This window comes from Mandrillus leucophaeus, unplaced genomic scaffold, assembly GCF_000951045.1.
Source record: "Mandrillus leucophaeus isolate KB7577 unplaced genomic scaffold, Mleu.le_1.0 Scaffold276, whole genome shotgun sequence".
Classification (NCBI taxonomy): Eukaryota; Metazoa; Chordata; class Mammalia; order Primates; family Cercopithecidae; genus Mandrillus; species Mandrillus leucophaeus.
This window is the reverse complement of record NW_012102876.1, coordinates 1,427,332-1,439,188: the sequence shown is the minus strand read 5'-3', so window position 1 is coordinate 1,439,188 and position 11,857 is coordinate 1,427,332.

Genomic DNA, 11,857 nt, shown 5'->3' with positions numbered 1-11,857 from the left:
CTCCCCTCCCCTTCCCTTCCCTTCCCCTCCCTTCCCCTCCCTTCTTCATCCTTTTAGAAAGAGAGTACAAAATGAAAGGAAAAGGCCTTTGGAGCTTCATATTCCAATTTCCAGCAGTCAGGCTGAGGAAACTTCTCAGTTACAAACACAGGTGATGTATTATGTAAAAGGAGTATGATTCAGAGGTAGAACTAAGAGCCCTAGAAAAAGTCTTCCAAGTAGTGGTACTGAAGGCTAATAGGAAGAAGCAACGTGTGATTTCAGAATTTCTATGGAGTGGTAACTCTTCTGTGTCTCCTGTTTTCCCCTTTTCTGAAAAGGAGTTTTTGTAACAGTTATCCTATGCCATTGCATGTTGATGCAAAAGTGGCAGACAACTTGTCTTTTTAGATCACTGGTTTTCAATAAAAAACAACAATACTTGAAGAATTAAAACTGACGAACAACACCTGAAGAGTCTAATCCATATGTGGACCTTACTAAGATGATAAAATCCTGGGCTTTAAGCTAATGCAGTAATGGGATGACTTGAGGGTCTTGGCAAGAGAGGATGTGTATGTTTTGCATGTGGGAAATATGTTAATTGTTGTGATCAGTGAAGGGATTCTGGCAGATTATATCTTCAAATGATGGCTGCATTACATCACACGTGATATTCTTACAACATAACTCTGAGGTTCCTCCCATTGAGAGATGTTGCTTCTCCTTGATTCTAGGTTGGCTTGTCATTGTGGCTGAAGTGACGCTCTCTAGGCAAGGTTATAAAAAGCAATATAGCTTCTACCTACTTCTCTTGGGACATTTACTTTTGGAACCCAGCTGACATGCTTTGAGACAGTCCAAGTAATCATATGAAGAGAGTATGTGTAAGTGTTCTGGCAAAACGGGCCTGTGAATGTCCCAGCAGATAGCCAGCATAAATAATCAGAAATGTGAATGAATAGGTCTTAGATATTTCAGTTTCCAATTTTCAAGTCACCCCATGCTCTGAGTCTTTCCAGTTGAAACCCCCATATATTATAAAGTGGGGGTTACCCTGTTCTTTTTTTGTCCTTTCTTAATTCCTGCCCCTCAGAATCCATGAACATAACAAAATGACTATTGTTCTATGCCCCTAAGTGTAGGGTGGTCTGCTATCATTGCAAAAGTAAAAACTGGAGCAAATAAAAACAACTAGAACATCTAAAGTTTTCCATAAAAACCAGGATTTCAGTTAACTCTAGGGCTAAGGAAAATTAATATGATCAGAAAATATAGGTGGGGACTCTGGTATGCTGACAATTGTATATATCTTGACCTAGATATCCTTAATTTATAATTCTTTATTATGCTCTAAATGTATGTTTTATGTACTGTTCTCTATTTTTGTATTTTACTACTTAAAAATACTAAATAAAAAAGCAGATTTAAATTTAAGTAAACAAAATTCAGAATAGAATACCAAAACTATTAATGTGGGTTGCAGTATGTTCATATCTGTATTAGTATCTTCGAAATGTTAAGTATTTTGTGTGAAAATGCTATTATAGATGATTCTTTACATATATTTTCTTTATAAACACTCTGATTAAGGATAATTCCCAAATTTTTATTTTTAATTGCTTTATTACGTGAAATTGTTTCATGGTCTTTTAAGAGATTTTCCTCATTGAAAACTGCATATATTCTTTATTTGAACCATGAACTTAAGGCAGAACATGAATACCATTCTGACAGAAATATGTAAATACCTAGCACTTTCAATTATTAATGACAAATATTTCTTTTTAACTTTACATTTTAGTTTTTGTGGGCATATAGTAGGCATATATATTTATGAGGTATATGGAATATTTTGATACATGCATACAATATGTAATAATCACATCACACAGGGGAAATGAGGTATCTATCACCTCAAACATTTAGGCTTTGTGTTACAATTTTCTAGTGTCATTTTCATCAAACCTTTATGTTATAAGCAATAATATGTCATTCATTTTTAATTTTTGGTTGAAATAATCAATTTGGTTTCTTTTGACTCTTCTACATCATCAATATTCCAGACTTTTCTGACCTTTGCACTCTATCAAAAAAGATGCTAGACTATGGTTCATTGTTGATGTACGTTTTTCTCCCATAGATTTAGAAGATTCATTGAAATGCAGAAGTATTAGTCACAATATAATTGGAGGAAAATGATAAAACAGTGCTTCCTCTAAAGCACAAAGTGTTTCATAAACAATACTCAGATTAGCCTTGTGATTAGCCTTGTGACTGACCATAACTCAGGCCCACTCTAAGACAGAAACATGACTGTTTGGCAGATGCTACCATGATAGAAATCTAATGCCCCAGTGGTATTCTTTGGCATTCTAAAACAATCAGTGTAAACCAATGAAATAAATATCATACTTTTTGTTATTAATCTTGCTGTTTAGCACAATTACAATTCTATTAGTTACCAAATGATATGAAAGTATCTTAATTTATAAAGACAACAACAAAAAGCAGTGTGACTGTTTCAGTACCGAACTGGTAAAATGTTCTGAGAGCATAAGAACCAAGACAGTACGACTAGAAGCAGGTAGACTTAGATGGCAATTTTAAGAACCTAAGCAAATAAACAAGGAAATACATTCTGTGTCAGATGGCAGTGAGTGTCATAGAGAAAAATGAAGCAGGATTGTTGGGGGACGTTGAGGTTGGAGTTTCTGTTTCATGTTGGAGAGTCAGGGAAGACTTCCAAAAAATGTCAGTAACATCATTCTGTTGTGATAATTTATAATTTGTGCACTTTTCTGTGTTTTGTGTTTCAAAAATATTTTAAAAATTCAATCATCAACAATGTTTCAACTATTCAACAGTTTTACTCATCTAAAAAATTTACTTAAAATGCAAAATTCATGACTGAATTATTTTTATGGTTTATGCTGATCTCGTGGACTGTTAGAGACATTATATAAACTAATATATCTAGTTTTATTATTCATTACTGAGAAAAGAGGGATTACTGAGAACTTTGAAAACTATTAAATCTTCATGCAGATGGCAAAATATAATACTAAAGAAAGACTAGAGTTTCAGTAAAATTTTGAACATTTTTTGATGGTTTCATTGGTACTGTCTCCAAATAAAAGTTCCTCTGGACGATGCAATAATTAGGTAAGTCATTTTAATCATTTTAAAATTATATTTTCTCAGTAAATTTTATATTTACTTCTAGTCAACATATAAATATCAAGGAGAATTAAATAGTATGTCTGAGGAATTAGAAATTGTAAATTGGAAGAATATTTATGACAGCCAAATTGGCAACTTTTGTGTTCTAGCTGCAGAAATGGTTTGTAAATTGCATGAGGTCTTAGATATTTACCTTAATGGAAGTAATACAATGGAAATCATTAAATATTTGAAAATTAAATTTTTAGCTAGGTTTAGTTTTTCTAACTTATATATTTAACAGAGATGGCAGTATTCCCTTTCCTTTTATAAAAGACGTATCACTAATGAAACTGATAGATTAATTTGATAAACAGTTCAAGTAATTGAATGTATAAAACAAAGGATTCATAAAAGAGAGTGAAACTAGAAATGAAGAAGCATAATATACTCCTTGAAGCAAAACAAAGTAACAATTCTAAAGGCTTAGATTGCCTAACAAGTTGTATGAAAATGTGCTTGTTGTAAGATGATAAAAATGAAAGTCAAAATAAAATTTTCCATTCCTTTCAACTTATTGAGTCCTGAAAGTTGGCACAATGATGTATGCAAGGCACTATGAATTAGCAGTACAAAAATAGTAATAAAATCAAGATAATGAAATGACATTCTAGTAAATACTTAACAAAATCTAATAAATGATTTTCCTCATTTAGTAAAAAGTAGAGAGATTGAATAGATATGTTTTTAATTTGTTATTTTAAATTATGGACACATAACACATTGTATGCTTATATCAAAACATCACATGTACCCCCAAAATAGGGTATGCTTTTGTCAAATTATACCCTATTTTGGGGGTACATGTGATATTTTGATACACGCATACAATGTGTTATGATCTAATCAGGATAATTGGGATATCCATCACCTCCAAGGATTTATCATTTCTTTATGTTAGGAACTTTCCAATTTCACTCATTCCGTTTTTTGAAAATATAACAATAAGTTAATGTTGATTGTAATCTCCCTATTATGCTACCAAATACGAGATCTTATTTCTTCTATCTAACTGCATTTTTGTACCCTTTAACCATCCCTATTTTCTCCCTCTCTCCCTACAACCCTTTCCAGCCTCTGGTAACCACCATTTTACTCTCTCTCTGAGTTCAATTTTTTTTTAGCTTTATTTATTTATTAGCAGGAATGTGCAATATTTGTCTTTCTCTACCTGGCTTATTTCATTTAACATTATGTTCTCCAGTTTTATCCATGTTGCAAATGACAGTATTTCATTTTCTTAATGGCTGAATAATATTCCATTGTGTAGCTATGCCACATTTTCTTTATCCATTTACCTACTGATGGACACAGGTTGCTTCCATATCTTGGCTATATAGTGAATAGTGCTGGAATAAACATGAGAGTGCAGATACCTCTTTGATATATCGTCTTCCTTTCTTTGGAATATATATCAAGGTATGGGATTGCTGGGTGATATGGTAGTTCTATTTTTAGTTTTTTTTGAGGAGCCCCCATACTGTTCTTCATACTTACTGTATTAAATTACATTCCTATCAACAGTGTATGAGGGTTCCCCTTTCTCCATATCCTCATCAGCATCTGTTATTGCCTGTCTTTTGGATAAAAGTCATTTTAACTGGAGTGAGATATCTCATTGTAGTCTCAATTTGCATTTCTTTGATGATTAGTAATGTCAAGCGCTTTTACATATCTGTTTGTAATTGATATGTCTTATTTTGAGAAATGTCTATTCAGATTTTGCCCTTTTTGTGATCAGATTACTTTTTCCTCTTAAGTTGTTTGAGCCTCTTATATGTCCTGATTATTAATCCCTTGTCAGATGGGTAGTTTGCAAATATTTTCTCCCATTCTGTGAGTTGTCTCTTCACTTTGTTGATTGTTTCCTTTGCTGTGCAGAAGTGTTTTAGCTTGATGTGAATCCCTTCTATCCATTTTTGCTTTTGAGGTCTTACTCAAGAAATCTTTTCCCAGACCAGTGTCCTGGAATGTTTCCCTAATGTTGTTGTCTTCTAGAAGTTTCAGTTTCAAAAGTTAGATATAAGTCTTTAATTCATTTTTTTAAAATATGACAAGACATAGGGGTCTAGTTTCATTCTTCTGCATTTGAATATCCAGTTTTCCTAGCACCATTTATTGAAAAGGCTGTCCTTTCTCCAATGTATGTTCTTGGCACCTTTGTTGAAAATGAGTTGACTTTGGATGTGTGGATTTATTTTTGGGTTCTTTATTCTGCTCCAATCATCTGAGTGTCTATTTTTCATGTTGGTGTCACACTGTTTTGGTTACTATAGTTTGAGACTGAATATATTAAACTCTCAGGTAATACAAAAAGAGTATAAAAACATTTTGAATGTGATTATTGTTTAAGAGATACTCAGTGCTATGAACAATGTTATCTTTGTTGAGACTTTTTTTTTTTAACTTGATGAGGTTACACCTTTAATGAAAGTATTCATTAAAAATACAAATGTGGTGCTCTCTGTTAAAATCTGTCAAAATATGACACAGAAAAAGGCATTTATCTAACAGCTGAATCAATCAAAAGACACCCACCACCAATTTATAAAATAAACTAATTATTTTGAAATTACAAGAATGATCTAATAGATAATTATTCCTACAACTTGTATCATTGAGTATTTGACTTGGAGAATAAAGTTTGATGTTTTAGACTTAGAATTTTCTATATCTCTACCAGTTATTAAATATTTCTAATACCACACAACTTATCACCTTCTAAGTTAATACATGTTGTCTTTATTTATTATATATTATTGTGGTTTTCTGTAAATTATAATGTAAGATCCTTAGAGTCAGACATTTGTCTGTTGTGTTCTCTGCTTTTTCTGCAGTACTCATAGAAGTAACTAGCACATTACAGATGCTTCATTTCATCCTTTCAAGAGAACGTATACATTTTTACATATTAATATAACTAATATATGTAGTCATGTACTTAGCTATAAAACATATTTAATTTTTTTTAAAGTAGAAAAAACATTTTCTGATAGAAAGCCAACATATTAGAAATAAATAATAAAATAACGTAAGTACTTGTAACATTTAGAACATGGAAGAGATAAAAATCAAATTACTTAATTCCTATGAAAAGACAAAATGTGAACACTTCAAACCAAACCTATGGGACACAGCTAAAGCAATTAACAGAAAAAATGCATAATTTTATTTTATTATTATTTTTTGAGACAGGGCCTCTGTTTGTCACCCAGGCTGGAGCACAGCTGCTTGATCACAGCTAATGCAGCCTGGACCTCAGGGGCTCAATCTGCTGCCTCAGCCTCTTGAGTAGGTGGGAATACAGGTGCAAGCCACTACATCCAGCTACTTCTTTTTTCTTTTGGTAGAGACAGGTTTTGCCATGTTACCGAGGCTGGCCTTGAACTCCTGGGCTCAAGCAATCCACCTGGCTTGATCTCCCAAAATACTGGGGTTGAGGTATGAGTCACCACACCTGGCCAAAAATGCATACTTTTAATATCTTCATTATTAAATAATAAAAAGACTAAAATCAAGAAATCTAATATGTATAACACTAATTTAGAAGATAAAGCAATTAAAAATCATCCAAAATATAAGTAGCATAATCAATAACTTTTCAAATTAACAGAATTAAAAATAAATATATTACAAAAATGAATTTTGAAGTCATCATTTGAAAAGTCCAATAAAATATATAAAGCTTAAGCAAAACAGTGAGAGAAAAAAAAAGTTGAAATTAGGAATGAGAAAAAATATATACAGCTGACCCTTGAACAATGTGGGGGTTAGCAGCACCGAAATCTTGCACACTTGAAAATCCATGTATAACTTTTGATACCCCAAAAACCTTAACTACTAATACCCTACTATTAACCAGAAACCTTGCTGATAAGGTAAATACTCGTTAACCCATATTCTGTGTGTTATATATATTATATACTGTTTACTTACAATAATCTAGAGAAAATCATAAGGAAGAGAAAATACATTTTTAGTACTGTATTAATCAAAACCATAAGTTTATGTAATCTGTTTCCAAGATGAATCATCTGTCTGAAGTGGCTGCCGACTGCAGCTGCAGACCTTACTCTACGGTATGTAACAAGCAATTCGACTTTCATTGTATGCCATGACTTTTCTTTGCTTCTTAGGAGTTCTAACTTCATTAGTGGCATGTTGTTGAGCCCCATGGGGTTATTCAGCGTTTACAATATTGCAATAAACATAATGAAAAATTCATGAGAACTGCAAGAGATCAGTCTTTACCGTGATAGGTAATTTACTGGAGAGACAAGATGCTTATGTGGAGATGACTAGTGTCACATGGCATTTTAATTGAATACTCAGGACACGGGCTCACTGCAATAGCAACAGGAGATAACTATGAAATTATTACACTGGTACAGTATGTGTTGTAGTTAATTATGATTTAATACTGCATCTTTACATTTGTTTACATTTCTGTGAACTGCCAATGGTGACATGTATGGTCTGTGAGTGGTCGTGTGTGTGTTTTGATAAATTTTAACTTTTTATAATAGATTTGTGTATATGTAATGGTAGTAAATGATAAAATAGACTAGTATCTACATATATTGTGCACATTAATGACATACATCATTTGTCCTTCATATTTTCAATATTTCTAGGCTACATGTTTCATCTGTAAGTTTTTACAAATTCTCACAAATATTTAAAAACCCCTTGAATGTATTTATTTAAACGTCTGCCTCTAAGTGGACAGCACAATTTAAACCCATGTTGTTCAAGGGTCGGTCAACTGTATATCCAGAGACATATTTCCTCATGAAATTGAAGCAAACACATATAAGAATATTATGTGCAATTTTTTGACAAAAAACCTTAAAATCTAGAAGATGCAGAGAATATTATAACAATTGTTATGATGGCTAATTTTACATGTTAACTTGACTGAGTTGCCAGCTGCAGTTGGCGGCCACTTCAGACAGATGATTCATTTTGTAAGCAGAAGACATGAACTTATGGTATTGATTAATACAGTACAGTACTAAAAACGTATTTTCTCTTCCTTATGATTTTCTTAATAACCTTTTTTCTCTAGCCTTCTTTATTGTTAGTATATAGTATATAATACATATAACATACAAATATGAGTTAATCAGTGTTTATGTTATCAGTAAGGGTTTTGGTCAATAGTAGGGTATTAGTCGTTAAGTTTTAAAGCAAATAGCTGATAAAGCATGATTCTTGGGTTTGTCTGTGGAGATCTTTCCAGAAGACGTTAGCATTTGAGTCTAGGCATAGACTGGGTAAAGATCTGCACTTACCAATGCAGGTGGGCATTATCTAATCTGTTGAGGGCTTGAATAGAACAAAAAGGTGGAGGAAAGGCAAATTTGCTCTCTTAAGTTGGGACATGTATCTTTTCCTGCTCTCTGACTTTGGTGATCCTGGTTTCCAGTCATTGGATTTGGATGGGGACTTTACGCTATGGGTTCCCCTAGACCCCAGGCCTTCTAGTGTGGACTGGAGCTACAACAAAGGCTTTCCTGGGTCCCCAGCTTAAAGAGAGCAGATTTGGGACTTTTCAGTCTCAATAATTACTCATATACTTTTAAAGATATTTTTATATATTAAGATATATATATCTGTATCTACATATATACATAAACATTTTTATATATCTTTATATATAAACTATATGAATACATAAATATATATTATATATTATATATATTTACTATTTTCTATCTATAATATATATAAATATATAAAAAGATCTTACATATAAAGTTCTTTGTATGTATTTATATGTAAATATATATATATTTCCCTATTGGTTTTGCTTTTTTGGATAATCCTGACTCAGATACATATTAAAAATGGTCTAGCTGGGCATAGTAGCTCATGTCTGTAATCCCAGCTACTTGGGAGGCTAAGATGGGAAGATCACTTGAAGTGAGGAGTTTCAGACCATCCTGCACAATATAGCAAGACCTCATTCCCTTAAAAATAAAAATAAAACATTAGTTGGACTGTAGTTCCAGCTACTCAGGAGGCTGAGGCTGGAGGATCGCTTGAACCCAGGAGTTCAAGGCTACAGTAAACTATGATTGCAAAGATGAGCTCTTAGAATGGTGTTTGTTCTATCACTAAAGGTTAGAAAAGTAAAATCACAGATGTGAGATTTGGGTCACAGCCATCTAGCCAGCTGAGGAAGTAGAAGTCTTACACCAAGACAAGACCTCCTCTATTATGAGGCGCCTATAACAGATTGGCGAATAGTATCATGCAGTTACACTTCTGATTGTATGTACAGTCATCCCTTAGTATCATGGAGGAATGGTTCTAGGAACCCTCATGGATATGAAAATCCACAGATACTCAAGTCCCTTATAAACAATGGTATAGTATTTTCATATAAACTATCCATATCTTCCTATATACTTTAAATCATCTCTAGATGATTTCTAACACCTAATACAATGTAAATGCTATGCAAATAGTTGTTATACAGTATTTTTAAAAGTTGTATTATTTTTAAAGTTGTATTGTTATTTTTATTGTTGTTTTTTCCCCCAAACAACTGCAGTTGGTTGTATCTGTGGATACAGAACCCTTAGATTTAGAGGACCAACTGTAATTCCTTACATCTTTAATTTCATATTTTAAATAACACAGCATTTTCCTTCTCATGAAAGTTTGTCAGAAGAGAGAAAAAGTGATGGGATTTCTATTTTAAGTATCAAATTCTCTGATGATTATATCTTGTTATAGATTAGAACATTGAAAGTTTGTTTTTTTCCCATTTTATTCAGTTGTATATTAGAGTCTACCACTGAGAAATGGACCTGTCCTCCTTGTGCTGAGCCTGCAAAGCTGAGGTCCAGACTATGGTACATGATAAGTTAAACACATCAAAGTGATAAGGAAACTGTGGTGGGATTTCTTGGCACTTAGGGCCACTCTCTTTGCCACAAATGCCAACAACCAGTCTCAATTGGTACCTGCGTGTGTTAGTTAGCAAAACTGGTCAGCAGACTTTAAAACACAGTATCCTCAGGGAATTCATTTCAAAACCCTGGTGGATGCCTGAATCCACTGAAACCTACATATACTATGTTTTTCTATCTGAAAACCAAGTTGACTAAGGTACTAATGGTCAGGTAGTATACAGAGTGTGGACATACTGGATAGGTTTGATTTACATCGCAGGTGATATGGAGCAGGGCGGTGTAAAATTTCATTCATCACTCTACTCAGAACAGTGTGTAACTTAACATGTATGAATTGTTTATTTCTGGAGTTTTCCATTTAGTATTCCATTTAGTATATTGCATTTAGTAAATGGAGTGTTCCATTTAGGATTCCATTTAGAAGGGAATTGTGGAGTATTCCATTTAGTATTTCCATTTAGTATGAACTGAGGTTGACCAAGGGTAACTGAAACCATAAAAAACCCATAATCACTGGTAAGGGAGGACTACTGTAATTTCTACTTGCAGTATCTTTCTTATTTTCATCATAGTATCAGAAAAGATATTTTAGTGGAATTTGATAAATAAGGAAATTGAGGTTCAGGAAAGCATAATGATTTAACCGAAGTCATAAAAACAGTTGAAGAGCACCAAAAAAACCCAGTTTTTCTAAATTCTGGCCAAGTACTTTTCCCATTATTTTCCTCTAATTCTGTCAGTACTTAACAATTAACCTATAACCATGTTGTATCAGAGATCTGTGGCTTTCAAAATATGTTCAGAAAATTAAATTATAATTGATTTATAAAATTTATTTCGGGAACAAGATGGCCGAATAGGAACAGCTCCAGTCTCCAGCTCCCAGCGCGAGCAACACAGAAGACAGGTGATTTCTACATTTTCAACTGAGGTACCAGTTCATCTCACCAGGAAGTGCCGGACAATCGGTGCTGGTCAGCTGCTGCAGCCCGACCAGCGAGAGCTGAAGCAGGGTGAGGCATCGCCTCACCTGGGAAGTGCAAGGGGGAAGGGAATCCCTTTTCCTAGCCAGGGGAACTAAGACACACAACACCTGGAAAATCGGGTAACTCCCACCTCAGTACTGCGCTTTACCGAGGGTCTTAGCAACGGCACACGAGATTATATCCCACACCTGGCCAGGAGGGTCCCATGCCCACAGAGCCTCCCTCATTGCTAGCACAGCAGTCTGCTATCTAACTGCAAGGCAGCAGCCAGACTGGGGGAAGGGTGCCCACCATTGTTGAGGCTTAAGTAGGTAAACAAAGTCGCTGGGAAGCTCGAACTGGGTGGAGCCCACAGAAGCTCAAGTAGGCCTGCCTGTCTCTGTAGACTCCACCTCTGGGGACAGGGCACAGCTAAACAAAAGAAAAAGCAGCAGAAACCTCTGCATGCACAAATGACCCTATCTGACAGCTTTGAAGAGAGCAGTGGATATCCCAACACGGAGGTTGAGATCTGAGAACGGACAGACTGCCTGCTCAAGCGGGTCCCTGATCCCTGAGTAGCCTAACTGGGAGACATCCCCCACTAGGGGCAGACCAACACCCCACACCTCACACGGTGGGGTATACCCCTGAGACGAAGCTTCCAAAGCAAGAACCACACAGGAACACTCGCTGTTCAGCAATATTCTATCTTCTGCAGCCTCTGCTGCTGATACCCAGGCAAACAGGGTTTGGAGTGGACCTCAA